An 11997-nucleotide genomic window follows, 5' to 3' on the forward strand; every position below is an offset into this window, starting at 1 on the left:
TCCAAGATATGCTCATTCAGTACAAGCTAACTCAGCTAACCATTTAATAGACTAGTTCAAGGAATGTCCGGCACAAGAAGCAACAGTAGCAGCAGAGTTGGTGAGCTAAGCTAGAAATACTAGTTAACAAAAGTATTCTCAACTACAAGTCCATTCTTAGGTAGAATTGGGATGTGAACATACTGCAAATATTTTAAGTTCTTTCTTTAATCAAAAATTCCTTCCACTTACCTAATGTCTATCAAATGGCACACTGTGCCTTTCAAGAGATAGGAAGAGATTGTGTATCTTACTGGCCAACAAAGGAGATTTCAAGGCTACAGCTTACCCTTGTATGAACTCATCACAGTCCTTCCCCAGAAGCTTCTGTTCTGAAATGTTAAAAGGTAGCTGAAGAGGAGAAAAGGTGAATTTTTTTTTCGGAAAGCCCTTCTCTCCCCCCACCCCCTTTCCATGCCTACTTCAATTTTAGTTCTTAGATAAAATCATCTCATCCCATTCAAAATAAAACTAAAGGACAATTCATTCAGAGAATACTAATAATGCTCGACATTGTCAGAGAAAAATTAAATATTCTAATGACTTTTCCTTGTTTTTGGCAAGAATTCATCTTTACTTTAAAGAAAAAAAATAAGTAGATGTTTTGCAAAGTTGAAGTGATTCATCTTATTCCTGCAAGGTGAGGTGACCCACACCATTTCATCATTTCAGACTAGCAGTCAATGTGAGGTTTCAAAATGAAATGCGATTGCTCAAAGGTAAAAACCAAGCACACAACAGTGAAAAGTAATAGTATTCAAAATTTTCATTCCTCTATTTTGAATTTTCCAGTCCTCCCTGCTTACATCTCTTTCCAGCTTGCCAGAATAAGATTTTTTTTTCATAATATCAAGCATTTAGATGTGGAACTGTCTGCCTCGATTTCACAGTATATGGAAGGAGTCCAGTGGGAAAAACCACAAATATTTATTTGATCTCCCTAAACACCTTCACTCCCTAAACAACTTCATTCCAGTTTCCTAGGAATGGTCACAGCCTAAATCTTATTTTCTTAATAATTATATTCCCAACATTGGGTAGGAGAATGGTAAATTTTCCTACCCTTAGAGGCATGGATTCCCCAGAACATTTCCCCTAACTTATTGGATTTTCCAACTTTCTTGCACAGATAATATAGAATTTTACAAATATTTCTTTGTTCCTCTCCTTTTACTCTTGGATAACGCCTTAAGATTTACTTTAGAAATAGCCTCTAAGCTTCTCTCCCTCTTCCTCTGAGATGGGTACTCCTCCTTTCTGCTCTCACAGAAAGCTATGCATAGTGGCTAAAATATCTGAAGGCCAAGATTTGAATTCTGTTTTTTCCATTTATTAGTTTGCAACTTTGAGTAAAAAAGAACAAGAAGGTAGACTCTCTCTACCTGAGTTTTCTTATCTATAAAGCCTAATGAAAGAAATTAAAGCAAACACAAATAAATGGAATGATATTTCATGTTCATGGTTTGGAAGAATTAATATTGTTAAAATGTCCATGCTGTCCGGAGTGATCTACAGATTCAATACAATTCTTATAAAAATCAAAAAGTCTTTTTACAGAAATAGAAAAAAAAATCCTAAAACTCATAAGACCCCCAACTAGCCAAAGCAATCCTGAGCAAAGAGAACATATCTGGAGGCATCACCCTTCCTGATTTCAAAATATGTTACAAAGCTACAGTAATCAAAGCAAGCACAAAAACACTGGCACAAAACAGACACATAGACCAATAGGCCAGAATAGAGAGCCTTGAAATAAATCAATACCTATATGGTCAACTGATTTTTGACAAGGGTGACAAGAATGCACAAAGGGGGAAAGGATTGTCTCTTCAACAAATGGTTTTTGAAAAACTGGATATCCACATCTAAAAAATTGAAATTGGACCCTTATCTTACACCACACACAAAAATTAACTCAAAATGAGTTAAAGACTTAAACATAAGACCTGAGACTGTAAAACTCCTAGAAGAAAACATAGGGAAAAATCTTGACATTGGTCTCAGCAATGATTTCTTGGATATGACACCAAAAGCACAGGCATCAAAAGTAAAAATAGACAAAAGGAACTACAACAAACTAAAAAGCTTCTTCACAGCAAAGGAAACCATCAACAAGATGAAAAGGCAACCTAAGGAATGGGAGAAACTATTTGAAAACCTTACCCATGTGATAAGGGGTTAATTCCTAAAATATATAAGGACTTTGACAACTCAATAGCAAAACAACAATTTACAGATTCAATGCAATCCCGATCAAATTACCAATGGCATTTTTCACAGAACTAGAGCAAGAAATCTTACAATTTGTATGGAAATGCAAAAGACCCCGAATAGCCAAAGCAATCTTGAGAAGGAAAAATGGAGTTGGTGGAATCAGGCTTCCTGACTTCAAACTATACTACAAGGCCATAGTGATGAAGACAGTATGGTACTGGCACAAAAATAGAAAGGAAGATCAATGGAATAGAATAGAGAACTCAGAAGGAAGCCCAAACACATATGGGCACCTTATCTTTGACAAAGGAGGCACGAGTATACAATGGAAAAAAGACAGCCTCTTCAAGAAGTGGTGCTGGGAAAATTGGACAGCAACATGTAAAAGAATGAAATTAGAACACTTCCTAACACCATACACAAAAATAAACCCCACATGGATTAAAGACCTACATGTAAGGCCAGACACTATCAAACTCCTAGAGGAAAACATAGGCAGAACACTCTATGACATACATCAAAGCAAGATCCTTTTGGACCCACCTCCTAGAATCATGGACATAAAATCAAGAATAAATGAATGGGACCTCATGAAACTTAAAAGCTTTTGCACAGTGAAAGAAACCATAAACAAGACTAAAAGGCAACCCTCAGAACGGGAGAAAATAATTGCCTATGAAACAATGGACAAAGGATTAACCTCCAAAATATACAAGCAGCTCATGCAGCTTAATACCAAAAAAGCAAATAACCCAATCCACAAATGGGTGGAAGACTTAAATAGACATTTCTCCAAAGAAGACATACAGATGGCCAACAAACACATGAAAAGATGCTCAACATCACTAATCATCAGAGAAATGCAAGTCAAAGCCACAGTGAGGTATCACCTCACACCAATCAAATGGCCATCATCACAAAATCTGGAAACCACAAATGTTGGAGAGGGTGTGGAGAAAAGGGAACTCTCCTGCACTGTTGGTGGGACTGTAAGTTGGTACAGCCACTATGGAAAACAGTTTGGAGGTTCCTTAAAAAACTACAAATAGAAGTTCCATATGATCCAGTAATCCCACTCCTGGGCATATACCCAAAGAAAACCATAATCCCAAAAGAAACTTGTACCATAATGTTTATTGCAGCACTCTTTACAATAGCCAGGACATGGAAGCAACCGAAATGCCCATCAACAAATGAATGGATACAGAAGATGTGGCATATATATATACAATGGAATATTACTCAGCTATAAAAAGGGATGAGATGGAGCTATATGTAATGAGGTGGATAGAAGTACAATCTGTCATACAGAGTGAAGTAAGTCAGAAAGAGAAGGACAAATATTGTATGCTAACTCACATATATGGAATCTAAAAATGGTACTGATGAACTCAGTGACAAGAACAAGGATGTAGGTACAGAGAATGGACTGGAGAACTCGAGGTATGGGAGGGGGCGGGGGGTGAAGGGGAAACTGAGATGAAGCGAGAGAGTAGCACAGACATATATATACTACCAACTGTAAAATAGTCAGTGGGAAGTTATTGTATAACAAAGGGAGTCCAACTCGAGGATGGAAGATGCCTTAGAGGACTGGGGCGGGGAGGGTGGGGGGGACTCGAGGGAGGGGAGTCAAGGAAGGGAGGGAATACGGGGATATGTGTATAAAAACAGATGATTGAACCTGGTGTACCCCCAAAAAATAAAAAATAAAAAAAATTAAAAAAAAATGGCAAAACAAAACAAAACAAAACAAAACAAAACAAACAAACAAACAAAAAAAAAACCCCCACAAAACCTAATTTAAAAATGGGCAAAAGACTAGAGTAGACATTTCTCCAAAGAAGAGATACAAGTAGCCAACAGATACATGAAAATGTACTACATTACTAATCATCAGGGAAATACAAATAAAAACCAGGAGATATCTCCTTGTACCTGTTAAGATGGCTATTAAAAACAAAAATAAAAACAAAAGATAAATGTTGGCAAGGTTGTGGAGAAAGGAAACCCTGGTACACCACTGGTGAGAATGTAAATTGGTACAGGTATCGTGGAAAAAAGCATTGAGGTTCCTCAAAAAATTAAATAAAGAACTGCAGTATGATCAAGCATTCCCATTTCTGAGTATATATCCAAAAGAATTGAAACCAGGATCTCAGGGAGATATCTGCACTCCCATGTTCATTGCGCCATTATTCACAACAGTCAAGCTATAGAAGTAAACCAGATATTCATTGACAGGTAAATTGATAAAGAAAATGTGGTATATACATAAAATGGAATAGCATTCAGCCTTTAAAAAGAAAGAAATCCTACCATTTGCAACAATACAAATGGACCTAGAAGACAAGAAGCTAAGTGAAATAAGTAAGTCACAGAGGGATAAATAATACATGATTCTTCTTATATGAGGCATCTAAAATAGTCAAAAGTATAGAAGTAGAAAATAGAATAGTAGTTTCCAGGAGATGGGGGGTGGGAGGGAAATATGGGGAGTTGTTACGTAACAATTATAAAGCTAGAGTTTTAACAACGTGAGTAAATTTCATAGATCTGCTGTACAACATAGTGCCTATATTTAACAATAGGTATCATGTACCAAAAAATTTGTTAACAGAGTAAATTTCATGTTACATTTTCTCACTAAAAAAAAAGGGGGTGACAGGAAACTCTTGGAAGTGATGATATGTTTACTGTCTTGACTGTAACATAAGTGCATACATATGTCCAAACTCACCAAATTATAAACATTAAGTATGTGCAGGGTGTTTTTTTTTTTCTTTTTGTATAGCAGTTATACCTCAGTAAAGCTGGGAAGAAAAAAACAATGCCTTGATTTTGATAAATGCCCAATAATGCCAGCTATTGACATAGTTATTATTCTAATACTTATGGTATTGTTATAATTTATGCATAAACATATGTGTCCCCTACCAGTGTCCCTTGCAAGTGCTTCTTAAGGAAAAGAAATATGATGTTTAGGCCTATAAAATTATACTTATAAAAATATAACACTTTTTTCTAGCAAAGTGTTTGGCATAGAATGGGCCTTCAAAATACCGTAGAAGAATGAATGAAGTAGAAGCCTAAAGAAATCAGGCTTAGCAATGTATCTGTGATAGGGCTCTACAGTTTCTTAACCTAATTAAGGTCAAATCAAAAATCTTTAAGACAACCCAAAAGTTCTGAGAGATTCAAGACACTCAGAGGTCCAAGCAATGTGTATACACCAACTGTCTCATCCATCATATCCTGGACACAATTGTAGTGACAAAATTAAAGATATAGGCTCTGAGGTCAGGGCTTGAAACCTAGCTCTGCAACTTAATTGCTGTTTAACTTTAAACTCCATAAGTCACAGCTTTCTCATACATAAAGTGGTAATAATTATAGTTCTGCTTCATTATTTGTTATGAGAATTAAGGAAAATAATTTCCAAACAGTGCCTAGCATAATTCTTGGCATATAGTAGGTGTTCAGTTTCCTGGCAATGAATTATCCTGTCTTATTTTTCTTAAAAAAACGTATTTCATCTTCATCTTCTCTGGTTATATATAGAAATCTAGGTTGGCAAAATTATTTTGTTGAGCACTTTAAAATTGTTATTCAATTGTCCCCTGGCTTTTATTGTTTTGGTTGAGAAATCTGCTGTCACTCTTACTGGTGATACTTTGAAAGGAATGTGTCTTTGTTCTCTGTTTTTAAGATGTTCTTTTGGTCTTTGATTCTCAACAATATTATGTGACAATGAGATTTAAAATTTTTATTTCATTTTTAGTTTGCTGACCTTTTTGATTTTGTAAAACTCTGAGCCATTTTATATTCAAATTTTCTGCCCCTATATCCTCCCCCTCTCCTTTTTAGACTGTAATGCATATATGTTAAACCTTTTCACTGAGTCCCACGTGCATCTAACATTCGTTTCTGAATTTTCAATTTTGTTTCCTCTATGTACTTCATTTTGGATACTTCTCATAGACCTCTCTTCAAACTGGTGTTTGTGTGTGCATGTGTTGCAGGCTCCTCACTCTGGCAGGGGATAGTTTATTTAATACTGAAGAGATCCCCATTATATTAAGTCCTTAAAGTGAGGGAATTTTTCTTGTGTTTTTCAGAAATTCAATCTTGACAACACTTGAGATCTGAAGAAATACACCTCATTTTAATTCCTTACTGCAGTAAACTGGATATGTGTTATTTCCCCCAAATTTGTATGTTGTAAACCTAATTGAAAGTATTTGGAAGAGAGGCCTTTGGGAGGTGATTAGGTCCTAATGAATGGGATTAGTGCCCTTATAAAAGAGACTCTGGAGAGCTCCCTCATCCCTTGTGCCATGTGTCATTACAGTGAGAAAACAGACATCTCTGAACTAGGAAATGAGCCCTTGCCGGACTCTGAATCTGCTGGTGCCTTAATCTTGGTCTTTCCAGTCTCCAGAACTATGAGAACTAAATTCTGTTGTTTATAAGCCACCCAGTCTATTGTATTTTGTTATAACAGCTCTAATAGACTAAGACACTTACTTTCTGTTACATAGGTTATTATTCCTAGCTGTCATTCATTGACATTTTTCTTTCCTTCATTATTTTGGTTTCAATGTTCTCTATGCTTTTTAATCCCTTGTGGGTTTGCTTCTAAAACCAAGACTAGATATTCACCATCAGCATCAGGGGTTCTGCCATAACCAATAGAAAATCTGGATGGAGATGAGCAGAGGGCTAAAATCTTTTCCAGTATACTCTAGAGCTATAGTAGGGACACTTAGACAAAACAAAACAAAACAAAACAAATTACCCCTATGTTTCTTTCTGGGAATTGTGAGGAAAAAAAACTAATATAATCCAAAAGAAGAAAAATGGAGCATTGCATGAGAAGTCTCCTGGAAGAGGAGCCTTTGCAATATATGAACATTTAGAAACCTAAGACATGAGAGAATGTAAACCCTGCATTTTTTGGTTATGGATATTCTGAACAGAACTAGGTTCATTCCAGGTGAATAAACATGAGGAGGCAGCTCAGAAGTGTTCCATGTTTATTTAAGTAATTACTCCCCTTCAAGGAAAACACTTTATAACAGCAGTGGGGCAGTGAGGCGAAATCATGCAAGTTAAAATGCCTTCAAGTATAACCAATGGCCTGGGGACCCCAGAGAGGAAGGCCATATGCTAAGGAACTATTCAGCTTGGCAACCTTTAGAAAACATTCCAAGAGCAGGAACCCTCTGGCCCCTGCAACTGCTCTAACAAGGGCTCCTGCACATCATCTGCTGCCATTGCCAGCTGCAGTACCCAACCTAGAAAAGAGCATTAGCTTCTGAGGAGAAAATAGATTTTATCCTCAAAACTAGAGGTAGAGTTGGCAGGGGGGGTGGGAAACAGAGGAAAATGGGAGTAAATATAGTCCAATTGTCACTAGTTCTTCCCCCTCAGAGTTTCCTGATAGTGGGCTGCATAGCCCCTTGAATATTAATATTAACCATTTTCTAAGATTATACATTAAAATAAAATAATTTGTTTTAGAATTCTTAGAAAATTTTTAAGGGTTGCATAGCTCTCAGTTATCATTTACTGCACTCTTTGCTTTCTTCCACTAAGTAAAGCATGTTAAGCCTTAACTGAGAAATGAGAAAAGCTTCCTCGTGCATTCCTAACACCATGTTACAATTAAGCACAACTTTGCAAGATACAATTGATTCAGAGACCCTTACAAATTCAAAAGAATGCCAATGTCTTCACCTACCTAAGTGGTCAGTGTTTACATTAAGAAAGAAGAAAAATTACTGAGAATTTACTTGTTAAATATGTTTATAAGCACAGGATAAAATGGACAAGCAAATGAAACTCTGATCTCCTTATCAAAGGCAAGAATGGCTAGACTCAGGTTTTTTTCCTGTGATTTTAAGACCTCTGAGAAGTAGCATTTTCAAAGGTTTTGTTTACCCTGTTGACTATGGGAGATTCTGAAAAGCGTGATCATCAAAACAAGCTAAATGGCACAATATCAACTCCATCATCTGTAGCCATTTAGATTTCAATTTTCACTAAAGGTTATTTCCTTCTCCCCAACCCCACCCTCACTGCAACAGACCTGGTACCATCACCTCCAGAGCTCTTTCTTTGCTCTTTGATGCAATGACATTAGTTGTTTCCAGAATATTTTACATGACTAAGAAGAAAGGAATTGAATAAAATATTATAATTTACAAATCTCACTTGGGAAAATATGTGCATATAAATCAACATTTCTGGTAAAGGCCCTCAAATCCTTTTAGTCTCCCACTGAATTCACTCAGTGTTCTGCCTATGAATACTTTCAGAGGAATAATGCATTTTGAAAATGACTTACTTGATAAAGGTGGTTAAAAAATAATTCAACAAGAGAATCCGAGCCTTAAGTCTCATTTGAGTCCTCAAGGCAAAGGTGTGCATCAGTCATAACTGTTTATTCTAAAGCTGCCAAGGTGAAGACCTAAAGGAGAAAGACATCTAGTCTTTAGCCATATAAGCAGTGCCATTCTACTCAAAATAAAGGACCCTTTACATGACACACTCATGTACATTCTAGGAGACAGTGTGGTAAAATGAACAGAACCTGGACAGGGCTTCAGAGTAGGGAAGAGCAAAATTTGAACCCAAGCTCTTCACCATGGTCAAACCACCCTTAACCTTGGTCAAATCATTTAACCTTGTTGAAATTCAAGTCCTTCATCCAGAAAATGAAGGTGATAATATCTACCTCCTGAAGTTTTGTGAGGATCAAAAAGCTGCTAATTGAGAGATTGGGGTTACCATATATACATTACTAATAGGAAAAAACATATCAAATTGTACACTTTAAATATATGCAGTTTATTGTATGTCACGTATATCTCAATAAAAAGTTCTTTTAAAAAATGAAATAAACTTAAAAAAAAAAAAGCAACCAAGCAACTATGTGTACATGAACCTGGCACATAGTAGGCTCACATCCAATGGTGGTCATCACACCTCCATCCTCCCTATCCCCCAGCTATAACAGGCTGGCAAGGAATAATAAAAGAACCATAATTCAAGTAATAGTTCTTAAATTATATCCAATCATCCAAGCCCTCTGCCTAGAGGGAGGAAATCACATATATGCCTGAAACCCTAGTATTTTTGGCTTCTCATGGCAAGAGTGGGGTAGTAAAGTCTAGATCTAAATTGTCTTACTGTTAGCCCATCAGACACATAGAGCCCCAAAGAGTATATAAAATAGTGTATTTCCTCAGATTTGACTTTTTACGGAGCAGGACCTTAGTTCTTAACCCTTAAGACACACACCCACATAGCCACTAGCTTAGAGACAGCAGAGAAACCTCCTCTCCTATACCATCTCTATCTTCCCCAAGGCTCCTTGAACACTAAAAAGATTTCTCTTTAATTTTAGACCTTTATAATAGTCTCTTTTAGATGGTTCTTGGGTAGGGCATTCTGGGATGGAAAGGAGACTATGGACAGAGGGAAAAGGGCATGCATAGCTACTCAACTCAAGTGTCACCCCTACTCCCCCACAGTACATCTCTCCCTATCACTAGGGAGGTTAGAGGGGACTTTTCTTGGCTCTGTAGTAGAAACTACTAACCTCTTCTTGGGAGACAAGGTCAGCCTTCTGGGAAGCAGCAGATCCTCTCTCCACTGACTCCCAGCTCAGTAGAAGAGTATTCTGAGCCCTGGTTTGGTGCAACCTTGAATCAAGCGCTATAACATTGATGGTATCCTAGCTGGCCTTTTATTAGATTGAATGTTGAGTTCAAATATGGTTTAGTACTCATCTATTAAGTATTCTGGGTTGTTGATGCCTCTGTGGGTGACAATGGACTAATCCTAGACTTTTGTTTTTTAAAGATTTTTTTGATGTGGATCATCTTAAAAGTCTTGATTGAATTTGTTACAATATTGCTTCTATTTTACGTTTTTATTTTTTTGACCCTGAGACATATGGGATCTTAGCTCCCCAACCAGGGATTGAACCCACACCCCCTGCATTGGAAGTCAAAGTCATAACCACCAGACTGCCAGGGAAGTCCCAGTCCTAGACTTTTTAACCCCAAACAATTGAAATAGTTTTGGTGGTAAACAGCTCTCAGAATTTCTTCCTTGATCAGACTGGACCCAAGAGAGAAATCTTTAAATTGTTACGATTTTTTTTTCTGAAGCTGTGTGGTAAGTGCATGGGGGGAAAAGTGGGTAAACAATCCACTGCCACCAATATATCACCAAGGATTCAGATGACTAGCCCTCAAACAAACAAAAAAAAGTCGACATGAATTAATTCTAGGGATTTGCTGATTAAACAATTTCTAGATGGGCTTGCCTCTGGGGGAAAATATTTTCTTAAATGCAGCAAACCCCATGGTCTCATTTTATCACCCCATTCTCCACCATCAGAGGCAGAAGAATTGCCGTAAGCACCCTCAGTGTTTCTTTCCTCCCCAAGTGGCTCAAGTTATCATGACTCACCCTGGGCCCTAGAAGGCACTATTTCCAAATGCTCTCCCAGCCCACCTATGAGGCACTCAATGGCTTTACATGACACTCCATTCCGGAAGCAGAGTCTTCCTGGTCTGGGAAAAGCTGTGTAACCTTCCCTTCTGCAGGGCTCACTTTCCCCGTTCCTCCACTGCCCACAGCTCTGAGGCGTCTCACTGAGGATTTTGCCCACCCCATCACCAACCCGGCAGTGGTGAGGAGCCTGGTCTGATAAAAATCATCTCGCAGTTCCAGAGACTAGAAGCCCAAAACCAAGGTGTCAGCAGAGTTGGTTCCTTCCGAGGACTGTGAGGGAAGGATGCGTGCCAGGCCCCTCTCCTCTGCCTGTAGATGGTCGTCTCTTCCCTGTGTCTTTCCACGTGGCTTCTTTATGCGTGTCTATCTCTGGGTGCAAATTTCCCCTTTCTGTAAAGACACCAGCTATACGGACTAGGACTCACCCTAACAACCTCATTTTAATTTGATAACCTCTTTAAAAGCCCTAGACATCTTTCTGGGGAGGAGGGGGTCATGCAGTTCTACCCACAACACTGCCCATTCACAGACTCTGTTCAGGAATCCCTGGAATAAAGCATCACCCTGGAACAAGACAGACTCTAGTGGCAATTAGAAAACAACTCTGTCAAGGTCTTATCTTGTTGCTCAGTCAACAGCAAGAAAACTGTATTCCCACCCACTGATTCAGAGATCTCTCCAGTTACATAGAAACTATAAACACTTTTTTATTCCAAGTTTATATCTTTAATGTGAACCCTTTCTGTCATCTTAACACTCAACTTTTAAATGGGTTATTTTTTAAATGCTCTTGGTGTTTTAGAGTTAATTTTGTTCATAATATTGTACATAATTGTGAAAATATTTTTTAAAATTTATTAACTCTAATGAATTAACAATATGTGAACAAGTTGGCAGAGTGAATAAAATCGCATAGAAAATTAGTTGTCCACTTGCCAATTTTCTGTTTCACATTGCCTGAGCAGTAACCTACCTGCTTCTGTACTCAAGCAAGACCAAGAAATTATCATTCACATATTTACCCATTTTAGGTGGGCTCAATGAAATTTGAAAATTTTTACCTACTTTAGAAGTGTGTTCTTCAAAAACAAACAAAACCCCTTCTTCCACTGTCCTTTGAAATGATGCCAAAAGACAAATTATGTCAGACAGGCAATAAGGCTTTTAGAAGGCATGTTGGTTTTACACAGAGTTGAAATTTCAGAATCACACCTG

This window comes from Hippopotamus amphibius, chromosome 6 (assembly GCF_030028045.1).
Source record: "Hippopotamus amphibius kiboko isolate mHipAmp2 chromosome 6, mHipAmp2.hap2, whole genome shotgun sequence".
Lineage (NCBI taxonomy): Eukaryota > Metazoa > Chordata > Mammalia > Artiodactyla > Hippopotamidae > Hippopotamus > Hippopotamus amphibius.